We start from the raw sequence: 21,048 nt of genomic DNA, 5'->3' as shown, positions 1-21,048 counted from the left end.
ACCTTCAAGACTTTATATTAATTTTATGTATGTATGTATATATGTATTTATTTATTTGGCTGCTGGGGATTGAACCCAGGTTCATCCCCAGCTCTTTTTAATATATGTAATATGTATATTTTAATATATGTAATGTATATTATATAATATATAATATGTATATTTTAATATATAATATATTCTATTATATAATATATGTANATATATATATATATATATATATATATATTGTTGAGATAGGGTCTCACTATGTGTCTTAGCTCAGGATATGAGCTAGGTTGCTGAGGCTGACTTTGACCTCCAAAAACTCCTGCCTCAGCTTCCCAAGTCTCTGGGATTACAGGCATGTGCCACTGCATCCAGCAAGACTTACTTTTTTTCTTTTCTTCTTTTTAAAAAGACTTTTAATCGTAACTTGTTACTAGCCTAAAATAATGGCTTACAGAGTGATTTCTATAACAGAGAGGGTGAAAAACGTTAAAACTTTCATTTTGGTTTACTTTAAAAAGGGTGTACAACCAGAAATGTGAAAAATTGTGCTCTGTGTAATAAGAATTGTAATGCATTCTGCTGTCATATATTTAAAAAAAGTGTATTGAACTTGTAACATTTGCTGTGTGCTGTTGGTTGCGTGTTGTGTGCTTTTGGTGTGGGTCCAGGTGTGCTGTTATTCATCATCTATTGTCCTCTTTTTCTGCTGTCCTCCTGGGCTACCTAGACAGGAAAAGGGAAAGTACATTTCCCAGACTCCTTTTCACGTAAGCTTCCTGATCTGTTTCAGGTTTCATCAGTCGGATTACTTGCATAAGATTCAGAAGCAAAAAGTGACATGAGGGTTGTCATTGAGCCTGTGAAGAGAGATAGGGACAGTGTTGGACAGGAGCATCAGTAGGCCTCTGTGGGTTGAGAGAAGGGTAGGTCTGGCAGGTCTGCTGTGTTTCTGTGTCACCAACTGTCAAAAACCACAGTGATGTAGTTTCATACTGTGGCAATTTTCCCGTAAGAAAGTTCAGAAGCAACAACTAATTACTAATACATGCAACAGCTTGTATGAGTCTCAAAAGCATTATGTTAAATGGAAAGAGTCAGGTTATCTCGTATATACAATTGAATCCGTATGGTGTTCACAGAACGACAGGACTACAGGCACAATTATATCAGCAGATCCCAGGGTTTAGGGGACGGGGCAGAGAGCAAAGTAGAGGAGGATCCCTTTGCAGTAATAGAGAAATACTGTGTCTTGATTTGGTGTTACTTACACACCTGTACACATTTTCCAAGATTTGTTAAGATCTTAAAAAAAAAAAAAGGATGAATTTTACTCTATGTAAATTTTTCTTCCATATATTTTAAAAAATGTCTAGAGATCCCATGTCTTGGGAAAGTTTCCCCATCCCTGTCTCCTGACCCTGCGGTGTCTTACAGCCCTGATTCAGACAGTGCACCCGTGGAAATGGCTTCAAGCTTTTGTTTTGGGCTTGACCTAAAACAACACACATTTATTATTCCCGGCTTGTGAGTTAGGCGTCTAGGCACATTTAGCCCTTTCCTCTGCTCGGAGTCTCACAGCTGCAATCCAGTGTTGGCAGAGTTGGATTTTTTCAAAGGTCAACTGGACAGGGATCTGCTTTCAGGTGCACATAGATCATGAGAGGAATTCATTTAGACCTATATAGTCTATAGGCCTGGGCTACTTCCTGGTCCAAGACACAGGCTGCCCTCAGCTCTTGGGAGCAGCTCGTGGTTCCTGAAGAGCACTGACAGTTCCTGGCCTTGTGACCTCTCCAGGAAAACTTCTTCCTTTCTCACACCAGCTGGGAGAGTGGCTGGAGCCAGTCGGTGGAGGCGAAGCCTCCTATAATGCCTTGTAATGATGGACGTAAACACAGGGTGACTTCCAGTCACTTTGCTGTATCCTGTTGATTAGAAGCAAGTCACAGGACCTGGCCTACACACTGAGTGGGGCTTACATAGAAGTGTAGTAGCAATTCTGGAGACACCCTGACATCTGTATGCCGTGGTCTAGAGGACGATGAAGGGGACTTTGCTGATTCTTCTGGAAGGGCAGTTCAGAGCATGATTCCAGCTGGTGGGAACAGGTGCAGTGGGGAGTGGGAGCTGGGCCAGTAGCAAGAAAGGATGAGGGTTCCAGTGTGAGACAGCATTGCAGGACTTCCTCGGGGGGATGTTCACTCTGTATGATATTTCAAGAAAAGCAAAAGGTACCTGTGTACACAAAGCAAATAACAGGAGTTTCATATCCTCTTTGTACTCATGACTCCAACATACACTATTTATATTTTCAGATGTCTCATCCCTGATATTAATTTATTCATAGGCCTGTATTTCCATGTATTTTTATGTTAATGGAATCTGACTGTTTTTCAGCTTGTTAAATTATTTCTAATGACTTTTGCCATTTCTATTTTATATCACTTTAATCCTTCCTTTTTCTAAAAATATTCTTATTATCCTTTGAATAGTGGTCTGGTTTATGCTTTATTGGCTCAAGAATGGAGTTGGGTGGGAAAGGAATTTCAGCCAGTGTCTGCTCAGGTGTGTTGTGTTCTCCATGCAGAACCCACAACGTCCGTCCTTTATTTCAGACACATTGGGGCAGAGGAGCCCTCACTTCTCAGAGGGTCATAGTGGTATTTGCCCCTTACAAACTTTTGATTGGCTATTTGCAGATGACTTAGTCCTAGACTGTGACCACTTCCAACTCTTCCAAGGGTCATGACTATTTCCTTTGCCTTCTTTCTCTGGGTTTGCCTTCAGTTTCTCTAGTTTAATTGACAGAAAATTGTCTTTTATTTGTGAGATGGTTGGTTGAATCACTCAAGATTTTCTCACTTAATTCTAGCAGCTCCACCTCTGGAGAGAAAGACTTTGATGCTGTGCATCCTCACTGGGTGTGCATTGTATTGTGGATATATTCTGATTACTCATACTACGTGTGATTGTATTATTGCTCTCAATTCCAGTGGATTTTCCTCTTGTCACTCTGATCCACAGCTAACCTGCAACAAGCTCCATCACAGTTGGGCTGAACATAGGGCCTCCAAATAAACAGCTGAGTGTGTATTAATTTAGATGTAAGCTGGTAGACATTTGTCTTATAATGAATTAAGGTCATGTTAAATGCATTAAAGCCAATGGAAATAGAAATTTCTAGGACCAACAAACTCTGTTCTAAACCTAAGAGATCTCATTCAGCGTTTCCTTCCATCTGGATACCCAAATGTGAGCTGCATCCATGATGCTCAGGGCTTGGGGTCAGGATCCCCCACTGTGCCTGAGGTGCCTTCCACACTCCACTGAGTGGGAATTGAGAGATACTCCTCATATTTTCATCAGACCCACGTTAAAGTTAACCATCTGCTACATTCTGTCATCTGTTTCTTGACCTCAGTGAAAAATGGTATCTGTCACTCTCTTTAGGTAGGCACCTGTATTGTGAGAAGTCTTCTTAATTAATCCTCCAGGAATGAATGTCAGCCAGGGCTACACAGTGAATCATTCCAAAGTGGGAGCTGTCCTCACACCTTTGTAGGTGGTCCTCTGAGGTAAAACCCAAGCAAGATTGATGGATGAGCACTATTGAGACCTCTTAGATAATTAATTTCAAGTGAGTATTCTAGTCTTCTAGTCATTGCTATTTAAACAGCATTTTTGAAGTTTTGATGAAAAATTATTTCCTTTATTCCTCATATCCTCTTCATAAAAGATGCAGAAGTTGTAAGATTGTGGGCTAATAATGCCTATAGAGGAGGATTCTACTCCATGTATTGTTAAGACCTTATATATGTCCTTTTAAGATTACACAAGAATCTCTCTGACAACAGATAATTATTTTAATTTTCTCCCTCCAGGTTAATATTCTTTTGCTCCTTCTTAATTGTTTCAGTTACTAATTGATTCTGGTCTAAGACACAGTTTTGATCAAATTGTATTTGGGATCTTCATTCCAAATTCTAATTCTTCAGCTGATATACAAGATATCCAGATAAATAATTCAAATCCAGTCTTCTTAAGAAACTAGCTTTTTCAGACCTAGGAGATTGAAAGTCTCTTGTTCATTTATTTACTAAATAGCACCTGTAAAATTATCTGTCTGCCTGCTGAGGGCAGAAACAACATTTTATTCCACACAAAAACCAGGAGACAATGGAAGCCCTCCCTTGAGCATGGCATTTGCTGAATAAATATTAGAATGAGGGTTAAGAGCTTATTTCAATTAAACTCAATATTGGCAGCAGATGTAACTCTACAGTGACAGTGTGGATCTGCCTGAGTGCATGATTCTGTGTTGCATGTGTAAAAAAAAACCTATTTAAAGGCAAGGAATGGGCATGTTGCTCTCAGAAAACAGTGTATATCAGGTCTCACACTGGTTTGAGGTCACTGTTTTGCTAGAATCTCCAGTAGACCAATCCTTTATGGTTATTTTTCATCTCCTGATTTAAACATTTATATGTAGCCATAAGATATGTTTTGTTGGGACCATATTAAGATTTTTTAATTAGTTGCCAACAACATATACCTATATATTTCTCTTGCAAGAGAGGAAGATCACATCCTTCTTTAGTGGAAAGAATTGGCTGGAGTGGAGTAGCTCTTAGAGCCTCGTGAGGATGGGGTGTGTAGACTCCCGTCAGCTCTAGCTCCAGCCAGGTCCCTCATGGGCTGCCTGCATGATCCTTCAGGGTTTTCCTTATTGACCCCTGAAGGCTTCACCCTAGAATTGTGAGGAGGTACGTTTCTCTTCTTGCCATGTTTTGGGGGCAGCAATGAAGAATATGAGTATCAGGGATGTTAGTTGCTAAGGTTGATGTGATCAGCCACACAGCCTGTCCTCCAAATTAAGTAGGAAACTTGGCCCACTGTGGGGTCCTGAGAGTCAGGAATGGCTTGCAGAGATGAGAGTGAGGAGGACTAGAAGAAAATATCCCAGGAGAAGAGAGAGGGGAGGCTGAGTCTTTGCATAGAGCTAGAAACCGAGTTAACAACTTCTGTGCTTTCTGAAGGGGCCCAGGCAAGCTTTCCATATGTGAAGAGATGGGCAGTCAGCAGGCAAGGTCTTCCCTTCAGGTTTCCACCCCCAGGATCCTGTGTAGCAGTCCCTGACCTCTGGAGAGTGATTTGGGCTGGGTGACATTTTGGTGTCTTTGCAATCCTGTGGGAAGGATAAAGAGAAAAGAAGCAACATTTATGATGGCTAGAAATCACTGATGGATCTGTGAAAAGAAGATCAGAACTCAGTAAAGAAGAATGGCTCACCTTCATGGGTGGCATCTTGCTATCAGGAGGTACTGTGAAATGAGACCTCTGTGAAGCAGCTGCATTCCTGCAAACATGGGCAGTGAATCTGGGAAGCTGACAGGTACATGCAGTCTTGGTCTCCCATGTAATGGTATTGAGACTTGCTGAGGCCTTTTAGACCTGATTAGGATGCTAAAGGGGATTATGCTTTTCTCATGGGCCTGTCTTCTAGTTCTCTCAGAACTGTATTGGTTGCTGTGAGAACAGACTGTGATACAGTGAACTTGCATCTCCCCTTCTTCTCTCATTCCCCTGTGCCTGCTCGTCTCCCACGGTCCGCCATGATGTCCTCGCCAGAATCTAAAGATAGTAGCACCATACACTTGTACCTGCAGAAGTATGAGCCCAAATAACCCTTTTTCCTTTATAAATTAGCCAGTCTCAGGTAGGTAAATTGTTAAAGCAACAGGTAATAGACTAAGACACATGCCTTGTATCAAATAACACAAAACCTCAGCGATGTAAAGTCTAGAGCATTTATTGCTCTCAGGACCAAATCAGTTCTGCTGGTTTGGGCTGCACTTGGCCATATGTCTGGGGACTAACTGGATGTCAGCTGGGTGTCAGCTGGGGCAGTTGGATACCCAATTGCATTTCATCCTGCAGGAGGCTAGACCTTATAGGTTCTCACAGAAGTAGTTGAAGAAAAACACAGCTGTGCATATGCCAGTCAGGCCTTTGGTGTGTCATGTTTCCATTACTAGTGATGAGGCTGAGTCCAGAGACAGAGTGGGAGGTCCCTGCAAAATCAGTTCTCATTTAAATTTTTGTTGATGTGATGTTGGACCATATTAAGATTTTTAGAGTGAGTTATATCCCCAGCCCCTTTTCAACACCTATGTAATCCATGTAAAGCTCATTATTGACAATTCTGTATTTCATAATTCTAGAAGTTTAGCTCAAAGGAGAATAAACAGGAATATTGAGTATATCGATATTATTTGAGAGGTCTATATAATCACTTTATATAAGATGACTGTTGGCTGACTTGATACTATTATTATGCTGTTAAGTGAAGTTTGGACATACTTGTACTTCACAGATGTTTACCTGAGCCTCCTGCAGCCTAGGAGAAATAAGCCACTGTCTCCAACATCAGATGATGTTGGCGAACCCCCTGCATGAGAGTTACTTACTAATAGGACATTGCTGAGGAGCCTCTCAGAATGCTTCAAGAGGACCAAAGACTTACTAAAACATAAATGAATACTCTGAAAGCATATTGGACCTTCAAATAAAAAGGAGACATCTCTACATGATCAACGTAAAAGTCCCCTTTCTTAATTTTGACAGTTCATTTACACAATGTACAAGACTATTTTATACTTAATGGGTCTCAAGTAGTCACTGGAAATTTAACCAAAATGAGCAGCCATTTAATAAAATAACTTTCTGATTATGCATGATAATATCAAAAAATAAGCATAATCTTTGTAGAGTAGCTCTGAATTAGCACTGATCTTATCTTCACCACTGACTTTCATATTCTCACAAAACGAAGGTACATATTGTAACTGAAATCCTTAAGTTTCAAGTGCATCACTTCTTTGAAAAGACCTTTCTCACCTCTTTATCTCAGTTTTTTCAATTCAATTCTTATTTAAGGGAATTACCTTTTTCCGCTGCCTATTGCTGATGCATCTTCAGAGATTTCCCAAGATCCGAGAGTATTCCCTCTAAAATAATCTTTTGTTCAACTGTCTCTGTTGACTGTTGGCTTTGAACAGGAGACAAATAAAGGAGGCCAGCTGAAGAGGAGGCCACAGAATGTAACTGCAAGGCACAGACAGAAGTAAGTCCTCATGTGTGTCTCCATGCAGCAACTTCCCTCCAGAGATTGTTTTACAAATGTACTTCCTATAGCCAAATAGGGGTTCTATTCGCTAAGTCACTGACTCCCCAATAAAGTGATAGCTCCTTAAGGTCAAAGGCAGTCACCTTCAGTAATTAAATATTTGAATTGAAAATTAATCTTATCACCTTTTCCAAGGATGACAGTATCTGTGTGTGTACTGTCATCCTTGGAAAAGGTGATAAGATTAATTTTCTCTGGGTATTCTATTCTGTGCCGTTGTTCTCTGTCTGGTTGTATTTCAGTACCATGCAGTTTTCATTACTATAGGTCTGTAGTATAATTTCAAGTCAAGTATTGTGATGCCTCCAGCATTGCTTTTTTAGCTTAGAATTGCTTTGGCTATTCTGGGTCTTTTATTTTTCCAAATGAATTTGAGGATTCTTATTTTTCTAGTTCTGTGAAGAATGTCATTGGTATGTAGATGGGAATTATACTGAATCTGTGTATTGCTCTTAGTAGTTTGAATCCAAGGACACTTTGCCACAGAGCTATAACTCCTGCCCTTTGTATTTATTTACTTATTTTTGTTTCAAGACAGGATCTTGCTAAATTGCTTAGGGCCTAATAAGTTGCTGAGGCTGTTCTTGAACTTATAATCCTCTGTCTATGACTCCCCCAGTTACTGGGATGATAGGCATTGTACCACTGTGCCTGGCTAGTATGGCCATTTTAGTAATGTTAATTCTCCCTATCCATGAGCATGGGAGGTCTTTCCATCTTCTTATGTCTTCTTCAATTTCTTTCATCAGTTTTCTGAGGTTTTCATTGTAGAAAGCTATTTTTATCTCTTTGGCTATATTCATTCCTATTTTTATTACTTTTTTTTTCTTTGAGGCTCTTGTGAATGTTATTATTTTCTCCATTTCTTTCATTCTTGATATATAGGAAAGCTATCAACTTTTCCATGTTGGTTTTGTAAGTTGCTACTTTGCTAAATTTGTTTATTATCTCTAGTGGTCTTTTGGTGGAGCTTTTTGAACTTTCTAAGTATTGAATCATATCATCTGCAAATAGCAATAATTTGACTTCTTCCTTTCCTGTTTTTAACATTTTTATTTCTTTCTCTTGCCTAATTACTCTGGCTAGAATTTCTAGTACTATATTAAATAGGAGTGGTAAAAGTAGACATCCTTCTCTTGACAAAGGTGCCAAAAATATACATTGGAGAAAAAACAGACTCTTAAACAAATAGTGCTGAGACACCTACTTATCCATATGTAGAAGAATGAAACTAGATATTTACCTCACACCCTGCACAAAAAACAACTCAAAATGGATCAAAGACCTTGGAATTAGACCAGAAATTTTTCAACTCTTTAGAAGAAAGTATAGGGTCAAAACTTCAGTATACAGGCACAGGCAAAATTTTTCTCAATAAGGCCCATAAAGCTCAAGAAATAATGGTAAGAGTTAACAAATGGGACAGTAACAAATTAAAAAGCTTCTTCACAGCAAAGAAACAATTAAGAATGTGCAGACAGAACCTACAGAATGGAAGAAAATCTTTGCTACTCTTCTGACAGAGGATCAATATCTGGCATATATAAAGAACTGAAAAAATACCAAAAAAAAGAACAAATTTTAACACAATAAATGGGCAAATGAATTAACAGACACTTCTCAGAAGAAGAAATACAAATGACCATTATATATATGTATGTATGTGTGTGTGTTTGTGTGTGTATATATATAAATGTTTAACATCATTAGCAATTAGGAAACTGCAAATCAATCTACACTGAGATTTCATTTCAAACCAGTCAGAATAATAAATGCTGGAGAGGATATAGAGTAAAAGGAACACTTTTACACTGTTGGTGGAATTATAAATTAGTATAACCACTATGGAAATCAGTGTGGAGGTTCCCCAGACTAGAAATGAGCCAATACATGACCCAGATATACCACTTTTTGATATCCTAAAGAATTAAGTCATCATACTGTAGGGACGCATGTACCCCCATGTTTTTTGCTGCACAATTTACAATAGCCAAACTATGGAACTAGCCTAGGTGTCCATCAGTGGATGGACAGATAAAGAAAATGTGATACATATACACAATGGAGTTTCATGCAGTCATAAAGAAAAATGAAATAACATCATTTGCGGGAACATGGATAGAACTAGAGAACATTATGTAAAGCCAGACTCAGAAGATCATGGGTCCTATATTTTCTTTCATATGAAGAGAGGAAGGGGACCAGGGGATGGGAGGAGAGGAGGGAAAGGGGAAGTGCTGGGGAGAAATATTAGCCAAAGTACATTATTTTTTTGTGCATGAACAAAATATGTAACAACAAATCCCACCATATGTACAACTATAATGCACCAATAAATCTGTGGAAAAAAGGGGGAACAACCCCACATTTTACATATCACACATATTAATTTTTAGTAGATATTGATATAATGTTATGCACAAACCATTGAGAAACCCGACACATATGCAGTTTGGATGAAGCCTCCAAGGCAGTGAAAGGGGTTCAGCACAGCATCAGACTTCCTCTGCTGTAAAGGAATGAGGCTGGGCCAAAGTGGGAGGCTGCCTCCAGGGCTTGGGTGGAACTTACATTCTGCATTGTACTCACTCAGCCTCACCTTTAGGACTTCTAACTTCATGAAGAGTTAACTAAAGTTACAATGCTTGCACACATGTTTTCATTTTGAAGGAAGCTTGTGGACCTCCCATAGGTCCATGTGGCAAGGATTAAAATAGGTGGTAATGAGTGGGGAGAAGCAGGACAGAGTGTTGGTGGACTTTTCTTTCTCTTTCTGTCTTCCACATATTCCTTTCATCCTGGTCCCTCCCACTAGTCTCCTGATGAATGTTATTCTGCTCATTTGCAGTTAGAGGCTTGAAATTTACTAAAATTCATCTCGTCCTCTCATAGGTCATTTAGCCTTTTCTGTTCTATGGCTCAGGCCTCTGGACTCCCTGACCTGGACACGCCCATGCCTTTGTTCCTTGTCACAGTATCAGTTGCGCAGCCTGATTCTTTTCTCACCTGTTCAGGATTTGCTGCCCCTCATACCTACCCCTGACTCCTGCATGCCTTTGTGAAGCTCAGCTCTTCAATTCCTTCCCCAGAGGACTCTGAGCCTCTCCTTGGACTTGTCCCAGCTTGTCCATCTCTGCCTGACCCAGGGACATTTCCAAAATGTAAACCTGACCTTACTTTACCAACCCTCAATCTTACGGTTGCAGGTGAACAAATCTATTCAGTGGCTCCTCTCTGAACAAAATTTGCATACTTCATGGTAATTGTGTTTAAAAGTTATTGTCTTTCTAAAAGTATAATCAGATATTTTTGCATATATATGGACATGTGTGTATGTGTTATATATGGTTAATCAAAACATAAATTTTGATATGTTTAATCCCTCTTAATAATATCATAGCATAATAATAAAGCAATAAATGAAAGACAGAAAATATGCTTATTAATATTAATTATTGTTGGAAAATGCTAATATTTATCATTGAGAACAAATAATCAAATTATATAAATAAGAATTATAAATTCTTATAAGACAGGTTTCTAAAAATAATCTGCAAAATGAGTTTTATTCAAAAATTCTTTGAACTTTGTGGTGAGACTGGCTCCATTGCTTTAGTAGTATTTTAATTGAAATTATATGTATCTCTGTTGAAATTTTTCATTAATGTTAGTATTTGGTTCCTAAATCATTTCAGCACTTCTAGGACAGGAAGGTGTGAGCTCAAGACAGAAGAGAAGTGAATTTACTTTAACAGGCCATACTGCTTTAGTGCAGGGCGCAAGGTTATTTATCCTCAGCTTCAAGGAGTGTAGAGGGGTGGGTTGGCCAGTGTTATCTGGGAGCCTCAGAACTGCTTCCTAAGTGGGCAATGGCAGGCTTCCTTTTCTCTATGCCATTTGCTCTTGTCTGAGCCATGATTGTTCCTGATCTTCAACAGCCCTTGGTTAGTTTCCCTGTTACACTCTTCTTCCTCGGCCCTCATTATCCCATCTCTGCACAGCAACCACAGTGATTTTTAAAATGAAATCTGATCTCTAACTCTACTCCTCTAAAAGCTGTAGTGGCTTTCCATTGCTTTAGAACAAAAGAGCGACCTGCTAACTGTTGCAGATGAGAACTGCCAGCAAGCCTGAGAGAGGCAGCCTCCAAGTCTGGCCCTGGATTCTGTGTTCTTAGGATCCACAGAATTCCAGGCAAGACAGGAGACTTAGTAAGAGGAGAGCAAATTCTATTACAAAGGATAAGAAAAGGGAAAAGGGGACACTCTCCAAGGAGAGAGTGCATCCTCTTAGAAAGGAGAAGGATAGCATGCCCTCTTTCCCTCCCAGTTTCACTGGGGGTCCCAGAGAGGTTTCCAGAGAGTCCCTTCTAGGTCCCCCTCTTGACTTTGATTGACAGCGGGGTTGCATCTGACCTCCAAGTCCCCGCTACACGTGACATGGCAACTCCAAGTCCACTTTGGCCCATGCTGACCAATACTAATTGGAACATGTTCTTACAGATTGTTGTTGTTGTTTAGTGGAAATTATCTTTTTCTTCCTGAATTATGGAACTTGTCTGTATGAGGGTCACAAAACTCCCCTCTTTAGGATAACTGTGTTCCTATGCATTTGGGAACTGTGTTTCTCTTGCAGATAACAGACTTTGCCAAGGAAGGTAACGTGTTCTCTTGACTTAAACCAGGCAGAGCTGCAGGCAAATGGCTTTTCTTTTTTAAGTTATTTATCTCGGGTGTTTACCTTCTTTTATTTATTTATTTTCACCACTTTCTTATTGGTGCATTATAGTTGTACATAATGATGCATTTGTGGTCCCATATTCACACATGAACACAATGTAACAGTATAGTTTGGCCAATATCCCTTTCCAGCCCTTCCCCTCTCCCTCCTCTCCTCCCCCATCCCCCTTCCTCTGTTCTACTGATCTTTCTTTGTTTTCCATGTGATCACCCCCAACTTTCTTTTCTTTTCTCCCCTATAGCTAAAATCAAGAGGAAATGAAAACTTTCCAAGATAAGAAGGTAAATTACTTTTTAAGAGGAAGTATTTAGGGATCAGGACAGTGGGCCCAGTTTCCGGAATTGTCCCACACTCATGCCTGCCTCTCCCTTCACACCTGTGACTTCCCATAGACCTCAGACAAGGTCTGCTTGGAAGGCCTGCTGCTTCACATGGTTGGTGCCTCCCCACCCTCAGGCTTCAGTGTGACAGCCCTGCTGGGGAAGCCCTTCCCTGCCCACCTGTTGAGAAACCCCTACCACTCACCCCAGAGCCACTCCTCCAAGTGTGGAGTGTTAAGGGCACAGACTCTGGCCTCATCCTCCCTGGTCAAAAAGTCAAAGCCACTTCCTGAGGGTTATTCATATCAAGAGATTTCTTAACTCCTTAGACCCTTAATTTCCTTATCTGAGAAGTGGGTATAATAAAAGTGCCTGCCTCATTAGTTACAGGATTTTCTTTGGAACCTGGAGTTGAACACAGGGGCCATTTAACCACTGAGCTGCATTCCCAGCCCATTTTTGTATTTTTGTGTTATTCGAGATAGGGACTTGCTGAGTAGCTTAGGGCCTTGCTAAATTGCTGAGTCTGGCTTTGAACTCATGATCCTCCTTCTTCAACCTCTCAAACTGTTGGCATTACAGGTGTGTATCACTGCACCCCGCAAGGAGGTATGGGTTTTGAATGGGTTGTTTTGTGCCCTGTGTTTAGACCATGCCTGGCACAGAATGTTAGTGATGGGTATAGTACATTGATCTTAACTTATAAAACACAAAAGAATGTTTCATACATTTTTAATCGCTTATCTTTCATTCTCTTTCCTGCAATAGCAATGTCAGGTTGGGGACCATATCTGCCTTTATTCCCACACTTTCCCTGCAGCTATTCCTGGCACACCAGAGAAGTTTCTCAGATATTTTATTAATGAAATTTGAATTCAGATCAAATTTTTGCAAGTTAAATTAAATTGTATCATGGAGGCTCAACATTTTTTAAGGCAATGTTTGGCAATTGCAAATAGCTGTAATTAGGGGAGGCTTATACACTTTCCAAAAACTGGCAGAAGTGAATGCAATTTTGAGATCAAATGGCACCACACCTGGAGATATTCATAAGACTGACCATTACCTTCAAACAGGTGGATTGCAGTCAAGGATCAGGTAAAACCCTCTTGGACAAGGCTTATCTTCAGTTTTATTCACTCATTTCACCATACTAGTTGTTAAACATTAGTTATTAATACTTATTGATATGTAATTACTGTCCAGATGCCAAAGTGTTGAACCTCCCTGAGCATTTGTAGATGCTGTACCCAAACACAGAGAAAAGGCTTAAAAGGTGACACTGAATACCACTAATTTCAATATTGAGAGCTCATCTCTAACTTCTGTTACGCTAACAAGCCAATAATTTCACTCAGGAGAACTCACTCTAATGCAGTTTTTAAAAATTAGCTGCTGCTGATCAGATTAAAATACAGCTGAAGTCCCAGTGGTAATCCCTTCTTGGAAGAAGGGCCTTGGATTGGGGAGGGAGTGGCCCATTCATGAAGCAAGAGATCCTTATTAGGGCAATGACCTTCGGGCATCTGAAACTAGGGATCTACAAACTATTTGTAGGGGCCAGATCCAGTGTGCTGACTGTTTTTCTGTGACCTGTGAGCTTAGAATGATTTTCACACTTCTTAATATTTGGAAAAATTCAAAACAATAATAATATTCTGGGACATATGAACATTATGTGGAATTCAGACTTCAGTGTCTCTTCTAAAAAGTTGTGTTGGAACAGAACACTTTTATTTGTATGCTGACTGTCATTGCTCTGGTGCTAGCATGGTAGTGCTGAGTTTAACAGATAAGATCTCAATACCCACAGATCCCCAAAGTAATATCTGTCCCTTTACAGAAAGTGTGCTGACCCCAGGCTTAAACCAAAACATAAGCAATACCTCAATATCATTGCCAAATAATTTAAAACAAATTATAGATATTCATAGAAAGTATGAAAACATGCATAACAAATGTGGAAAATTTAAATAATTAAATAATTTATTTAATAATAATTTAAATAATAGTTTAACTAATTTAGCCATCACAGGTAATGGGAACTGTTTTTGAGGTTCATTTAATGACAGTGATCATTATATAGTAAGTGATTAAGAACAGTACAAGACTTAATATGTGTTATGGTCCCACACTTAATATTTTATATATAACTAGTATTACAGATGTTTATAATGAAGGATAAATGGATCAGATTAAGGGATAGGGACAATTGCTTAACAGTCTCAAATATGCCTGCATTCATTTTAAAACAATGGGACTACTTAATAATGTTGAACATCATACTCATGCCAAAGCTAAGGAACAGGAAGTTTGCATAGTCTTCATCATTAGTGAAGTAAACATGGTTGTACTGTTGGTACAGAATAAAAATATTGCATTTATTTTGAGAGATCAAAAAGCATTGTTATAATACATAAGTTGGAAAACATCTCTGAATAGCTTGTAATTTATCCATTTCATTATAACGGAAGAAAAGGGAAGTGGTTGGACATTCTGTCCCTACTTTTTAATGATTCCACAGAGAACAATTCAGCTCTTGAGTTTCCGTGCTATCAGAAGTAATAACCCAGTACCCAGCCCACAGAGCTGTCAAGACAAAAAGGCTCTTTACATTGCTTCCACAAAACAATAGATTGAACAGAATATGCATGTTGCTAGATACTCATTTTGAACAATAAGTCATGTGACTTGATATGCTAGAATTTGCCTTATTAATAATACTACATAAACCATTTAAACCATTTTCTTCTATTGTGGGATTCCTCTTTCCAAGCTATCTCTTCTTTATCTGGCCTTTGTAAGATTGCAGTAGTCCCCTCTTTTCCATAGGGAACATATTCCAAGACACTCAGTGGATGCTTAAAAATGTGATTCGTACCAAATAGTATATTAATTGTTTTTCTCCTATATAACCTATAGCATTGCCACATAATATCAGAATCAATCTCTCCTTCCATGTTTTATGCTGTGGTACCTGTATTACTTTACTATTCTTCTGCTTTGGGGCATTTGCTAAGTAAATTAAGTGTTTTTTACTTGAACAAAAGCACTATGATACTGTGGTAGACAATCTGATAACTGAGAGGGCTAAGAGACTCATTGGTAGGTAGCATATACAATGTGGATACACTGGATAAAGGGATGATTCATTTACTGGGCAAGATGAAACAGGAAGGTATGGGATTTTACCACAACACTCAGAAAGACATGCAATTTAAAATTCCGAATTGCTCATTTCTTGAATTTTCATGTAATGTTTTCTTATTGTGGTTGACCAGGAGTAACTGAATCACAGAAAGGAAAACCTATATGACATACTTCTCAATAGACTACTGTAGCCCTTGATTAAAGTTAATAGTTTTTTATCTCCTTTCTGTTTACTCCACCTAATCTAACATATTTCAGTTTCTTATAACTGTTCTGTAGTCCAGTAACATTCAGTGAAATCCATACCTCTTTGGATGAATACATATGCATATATTTAAGATGACAAAATAGTGGGATTCTCAGTCCAATTGTTATTTATTCTTTGAACCATACATTGGTTTTCCTTCTCAGCAAGCACTGGTTAGATATTTACTGCTTGAAAATTTGTGCTTATGATAAAGAGGAAGGAGGAGAGGAGAGACCGATTGACTTGGAAGACATCTTTCCTACAGGAATATTGTAATTCCTTGTTAGAAGCTCAACCGATCCTCATTGTTTAAGAATGCACATTTTGAGCTTGCCTACTTGGTCACTCCTTTCTCAGAGCTCAAGATGCCCTGGTCCTGCCCCTCACATGGAGAAGCATATGGACAGTGAGAGCCAGGAAGGTGATATTCTGCTTTCCTTTCAGCTCTTGCTATAAACAAAAGTCCTTTTCACAGGATATATCATTTTTAAAAAATGCTTTTTTTCTGCTATGATTTTATTTTTTTTAAATGGCCCTCAAGTTCTATGCTAACATGCTGTCTAGTGTTTGAAATGCTAGAAAGCTGTGGTGGTCCTTAGGTAGATGGTGCTACACGGTAACAGTTCATTAGACTTAATAATTTAAGTGAATACCACATTATACAAGTATTATTTATTTTTTACTGTTATGGATTCATGATCATATTCTTCTTTGGACATTGGAGTAACTTTGTAAATGTTCTTGGTTTGGGGACTATACATTTACTTATACCAGTATAGGAAAATGGACAGCCATTTTCATATTAAATAAAATTTGTGTCGGGGGGTGAAATTATGGAAATACTGGCTGTGAATCAATGGTAGTGAATCAACAATGCAGTTTAAGTGAAATGCTCTTATACAAAACAAGGTCATACGTTCAGAAGTTGATGAAATGTCGTGACCAGGGGCTTGCAGGGATCTGACCATTTGTTTCTTGAGGAGCAGTGGTTCAACATTCACTAACTCAGCTTTCTCACTGTCAAACAAAACTACTGTAAATAACAAGAATCAACTGTACTATGTATAGGGTGCTATGGAAGTTTATGGAAACTTGTTAAAATTATTGATAATAACAAGGTTTGCATATATCAGTTATTTAGGGAGGGTTTCTGTGTGGTAGACATTGATCAGCGATCAAAGAAACAACTGACTTTTTCTTCCCTGAGTATCTAGTACTGTTAAGATGCATTGATTTCTAAGGGCCAAAGTGAAGTACTTTATGTGTATTGTTCAGTCCTTTCAACAATCCTATGAAGTAGTAATTTTTTTTTTAGTTGTAGATGGACACAATATCTTTATTTATTTATTTTTATGTGGTGCTGAGGATTGAACTCAGTGCCTCACACATGCAATACAAGCACTCTACCACTGAGCTATGGCCCCAGCCCCTATGATGTAGTTATTTTAATACTATCTTAAAGGAAAGGAAACTGTGATTGAAGTAAATAATTTGTTCAAAATGAAATGCATAATTTTATGAAACTTCACTTCAAATTTAAGTTCACTTGAATACAAAGTCAGTGTGTTGGTCTATTTGGGCTTTTAGAACAAGATACCATCAGCTGGATGCAACAGAGACTCATTTTTCTGAAGACTGGAATATTTAAGATCAAGGCAGATTCAGTGTCCATGAGTGTCCATTTTCTGGTTTCTAGATAGTGAATGTTTTCTTCTGTCCATATTGGAAGGAAGTGGCAAATAAACTCTCTTGGATCCCTGCCATGGGGGTACTAATCCATATAACCTAATTGCCTCCCAAGACTTCACCTCTTACACCCATTGTGCTGGGGGTTAGGATTTCAACACATGAATTTTGAGGAGGCATAATCATTCATCTCACAGTGCTGGGCTATTAAATGTGGTACTATGATGTCATCATCTGTTTTTAATTACCTGAAAGTATATGCTGAAAAGAAAATCACAGAGAAATCAAGATGACTCCTAAGTGTTTATATTTCATGTAGTAAGTGCTACACGATAACAGTTCATTAGACTTAATAATTTAAGTGAATACCACATTGTACAAGTATTATTTATTTTTAATCTTATGGATTCATTATCATATTCTTCTTTGGACATTGGAGTAACTCTGTAAATGTTCTTGGTTTGGGGACTATACATTTACTTACACCAATATACAAAAATGGACAACCAAGGCACTTTTGGTGTAAACTTTGAAGAGGGATGGAGATTTTTCTTCTTCTCTTCAAAATGTTTTAGAGGGACAAGCAGGGATTTTTATCATGTGTCACAGCTAAACTTTTTAAAATGTATTTCAAGTGTCAATATGGTTTTTTGAGTTCCACCTAGTGGTATTTATCATCTGAGCCACCCCTGCCTTGTCTTGAGCCCTTCCTCACCTCCAGGATTCTCCCCAGGCCTCTCCCCTGCATTCCTCTTGTTGTCTGTCCAGTAACACAAATTCTAATCAATGAAATTCCAGCAAAGCCGGATGTATATGGCAGCCAATCTCACTGTGCCTCTGGCTAGTTTTCTTTGATTACACTACACTTGCCAATATTTTTCCAGTTTGAGTTTTATTATTTTTATGATGGCTTAGAAATCTAATTCCTTCATTTTAAGAATAACAAAAATTTTTGTTAACTGAAAACTTTTGAAACAAGGTAAAAGAAAGAAAATAAAAATCTCTAATAGTTACATTGCTCATAATCAACAAAGATGAAAACTTACAAATATATTTCAAATGTGCTTTTAGATTATCAAATATCTTTCTGCTACAACACGTTGTTTTAGTGACTACATTGACATGCAGAAAAATATATTTGTGATGTTTTTCAGATATTGAAAAATTTTATTTATTAAATTTTAACAGCATAGCTTTTTGATTATTGACTATATAAACTTTTTATTTTAGGGTCAATTAAATGAAAATGATAGCATAGAATGTGGAAAAGGTACAAAGCACACTTTAAAATGTTAGATAATTGAGAACCAAAACATTTCTTACCTTTTTAAAATTATTATTATTACTGGGGATTGAACACAGAGGCACTTAACCACTGAGCCACATCCCCAGCCCTTTTTATTTTTTATTTTATTTATTTATTTTTTTATTTTGAGGCAAGGTCTCCTTAATTTGCTTAGGGCATGCTTCAAAGTCATGATCCTCCTGGCTCAGCCTCCTGAGCCACTGGGATTACAGGTGTGCACGACCAGACCCAGTTACTTTTCTCTATTACATATCTTAAGATTTTCTTTAAAACAATGAAATTTGTATCTGAAATTGGTATTTTTAGGAAAAGAGTCATTCTTAAAATACTGATTTTTTTGTTGAATACTAGTATATTTGGGAAAACTATAATTTTCAAAATTCACGTTCAGTGCCACTTTGTATGATCTTTTTGATAAGCATATCATTTTCCTTTGTCTTTGTCTTAAGGATAATCACTGTCTGATGGATTTTAAAAAATCAGAACGTTGCTGTGGTTGCCATAGTCAAAACCATTATATTTTGTTAACTAAAACTTTACTTTTTAAAATATATTTTTATTTAATCTAAGTAGTTATTCATGACAGTTGAATGCTTTTTGACACATCAATATAAATGGAATATAACTTCTTATTCATCGGAATGTAGATGATGTGGAATTATAAAGGTAGCTGCATCACTGTAGTATGCTGATTTTAAGTACTTTGGGTATAAACCTAGGAGTGGCATAACTAGGTCAACTGGTAGTTCCATCCAAGTAAAACTTTAGGGCTGGGATTGTGGGAAGTGGTACAGCACTTGCTTTGCATGTGTGGGGCACTGGGTTTGATCCTCAGCACCACATAAATAAATAAATAATAAAGATATTAAAAAAATACTGCTAAATTATTCCTGAATCTTAAACAAGAACAACAACAACAATAACAACAACAACAACAACAAAAACCCTTTACTTTTCTTTGTCAACATATTTTCAGGTTAATATATGAAAATTCATCCACATGGAGTTATTAATTTCCTATTAATCCCATGCAGCAATGTTTTATATACCAATTATTAGCTATCAAGCTTAGAAAGGGGATATTGCTGACAGCACAGATTCCTGAAGTCAGAGTCCCTTCTTGCTTGGGAAGACGTGTGCTTTTCAGTTTGTTTGCTTCTCTATGTTACCATAAAATGAAGGGGCATTCCGGGACCACACAGCTTCATAAACATGCTTTCTTGTTAGTTTGTAACATTGTCTGATAGATTTTTTGTTGTTGTTATTTAGTTGTACATTTGAGCTGATGTGTTGCTACTTAAATATCTGTCACTTGTTACATGATTTTGAATTCCTGTATCAGTAGTTCCATATATTGATTCCATTCTCTTCCAAGCTACTCATAGTTGATTTCATTGACCCATCAAAGTGCAGTTTTCTTTAATTTTGTCACTTTCATTTAAGTCATTTTACAATTGTAGCAATGTGAGTCTTCAAACTTGTAATGATAATATTTTTTAAATTTGTACCTATATTATATTTTTTAAAAGAACAAGACAGTTTTCCCCTGGTGTTTGCTGCTAAGAGACATTGTCTCCCTCATTTTTGCAATTTTGTTTTGGAAGGAAGAAGAAGGGTGATTCATTGACATTGTTCAATCACTATCCTAGATGCAAGGTCATGGGTTGTAATGCTGCTATGACAAAATAGCTTGCAGTGTGTCATAATGTCACTAATGAAAAAAGATGATAGGATCAAGATCTTCATATTAAGCAAGAGGAAGTCAGTTTCATTATTTCAGCTTTCAAGGTAATCTGATGTAACTAATCCCTTTTGGCTTTATGATGAGAGATTTACCTTGCTTCTTGTCAAATGTCACAATATCACTGTAATATAATATGGAGGGAGTGTTGCTGAATAACACACCTCCTGCAATATTTCTGCAAAACAGTGATTATGAGCTGCATGAAGCTCTGGCCTTGTTTATATGAAAAAAATGCATGTCCTAATATTCTCTACAGTGGCATTCACAAGTTGATTTATTTACTGAAAAGTGACATTAAGATATGCATGTGTATGAAGTGTAGTTCTGTTTTTAAGTGGTGATTAGCAATTTTAATGGGAGATAAATGTTTTAATAAATTATTTATAATATAAAGTATTGGTTAACTTCAGTATATGTCATATGTATATTTATTTACTTATATATGCATATGTATGTATACACACACACAGATAGATTGTGTTACTTGAAATTTAATCTATATGGAGAGAAGAGAGACTTTAATTGTCTGGCTTCCGTAAACCACTTCACCATTTTTAATATTCTACCACACTCTCCATCCTGAAACATATCACTAAAATGGACATTGTCTCCCCCACTTTGCAGATTAAAAAACCTAGTCTCAGTTTCTCAAAAAAAAAAAAAAAAAAAAAAAAAAAA

General features: G+C 37.7%; 1 protein-coding gene across 1 annotated transcript in view; it reads left to right on the top strand.

The window, feature by feature from the left end:
* Positions 1-21,048, top strand: part of Ctnnd2 (catenin delta 2) — an 869,206-nt gene that overhangs the window by 179,136 nt on the left and 669,022 nt on the right. The window lies entirely within an intron of this gene.

This window comes from Marmota marmota, unplaced genomic scaffold, assembly GCF_001458135.2.
Source record: "Marmota marmota marmota unplaced genomic scaffold, marMar, whole genome shotgun sequence".
NCBI classification, from domain to species: Eukaryota; Metazoa; Chordata; class Mammalia; order Rodentia; family Sciuridae; genus Marmota; species Marmota marmota.
The sequence above is the reverse complement of the archived record's forward strand: the minus strand, read 5'-3'. Positions and strand labels throughout refer to the sequence as shown.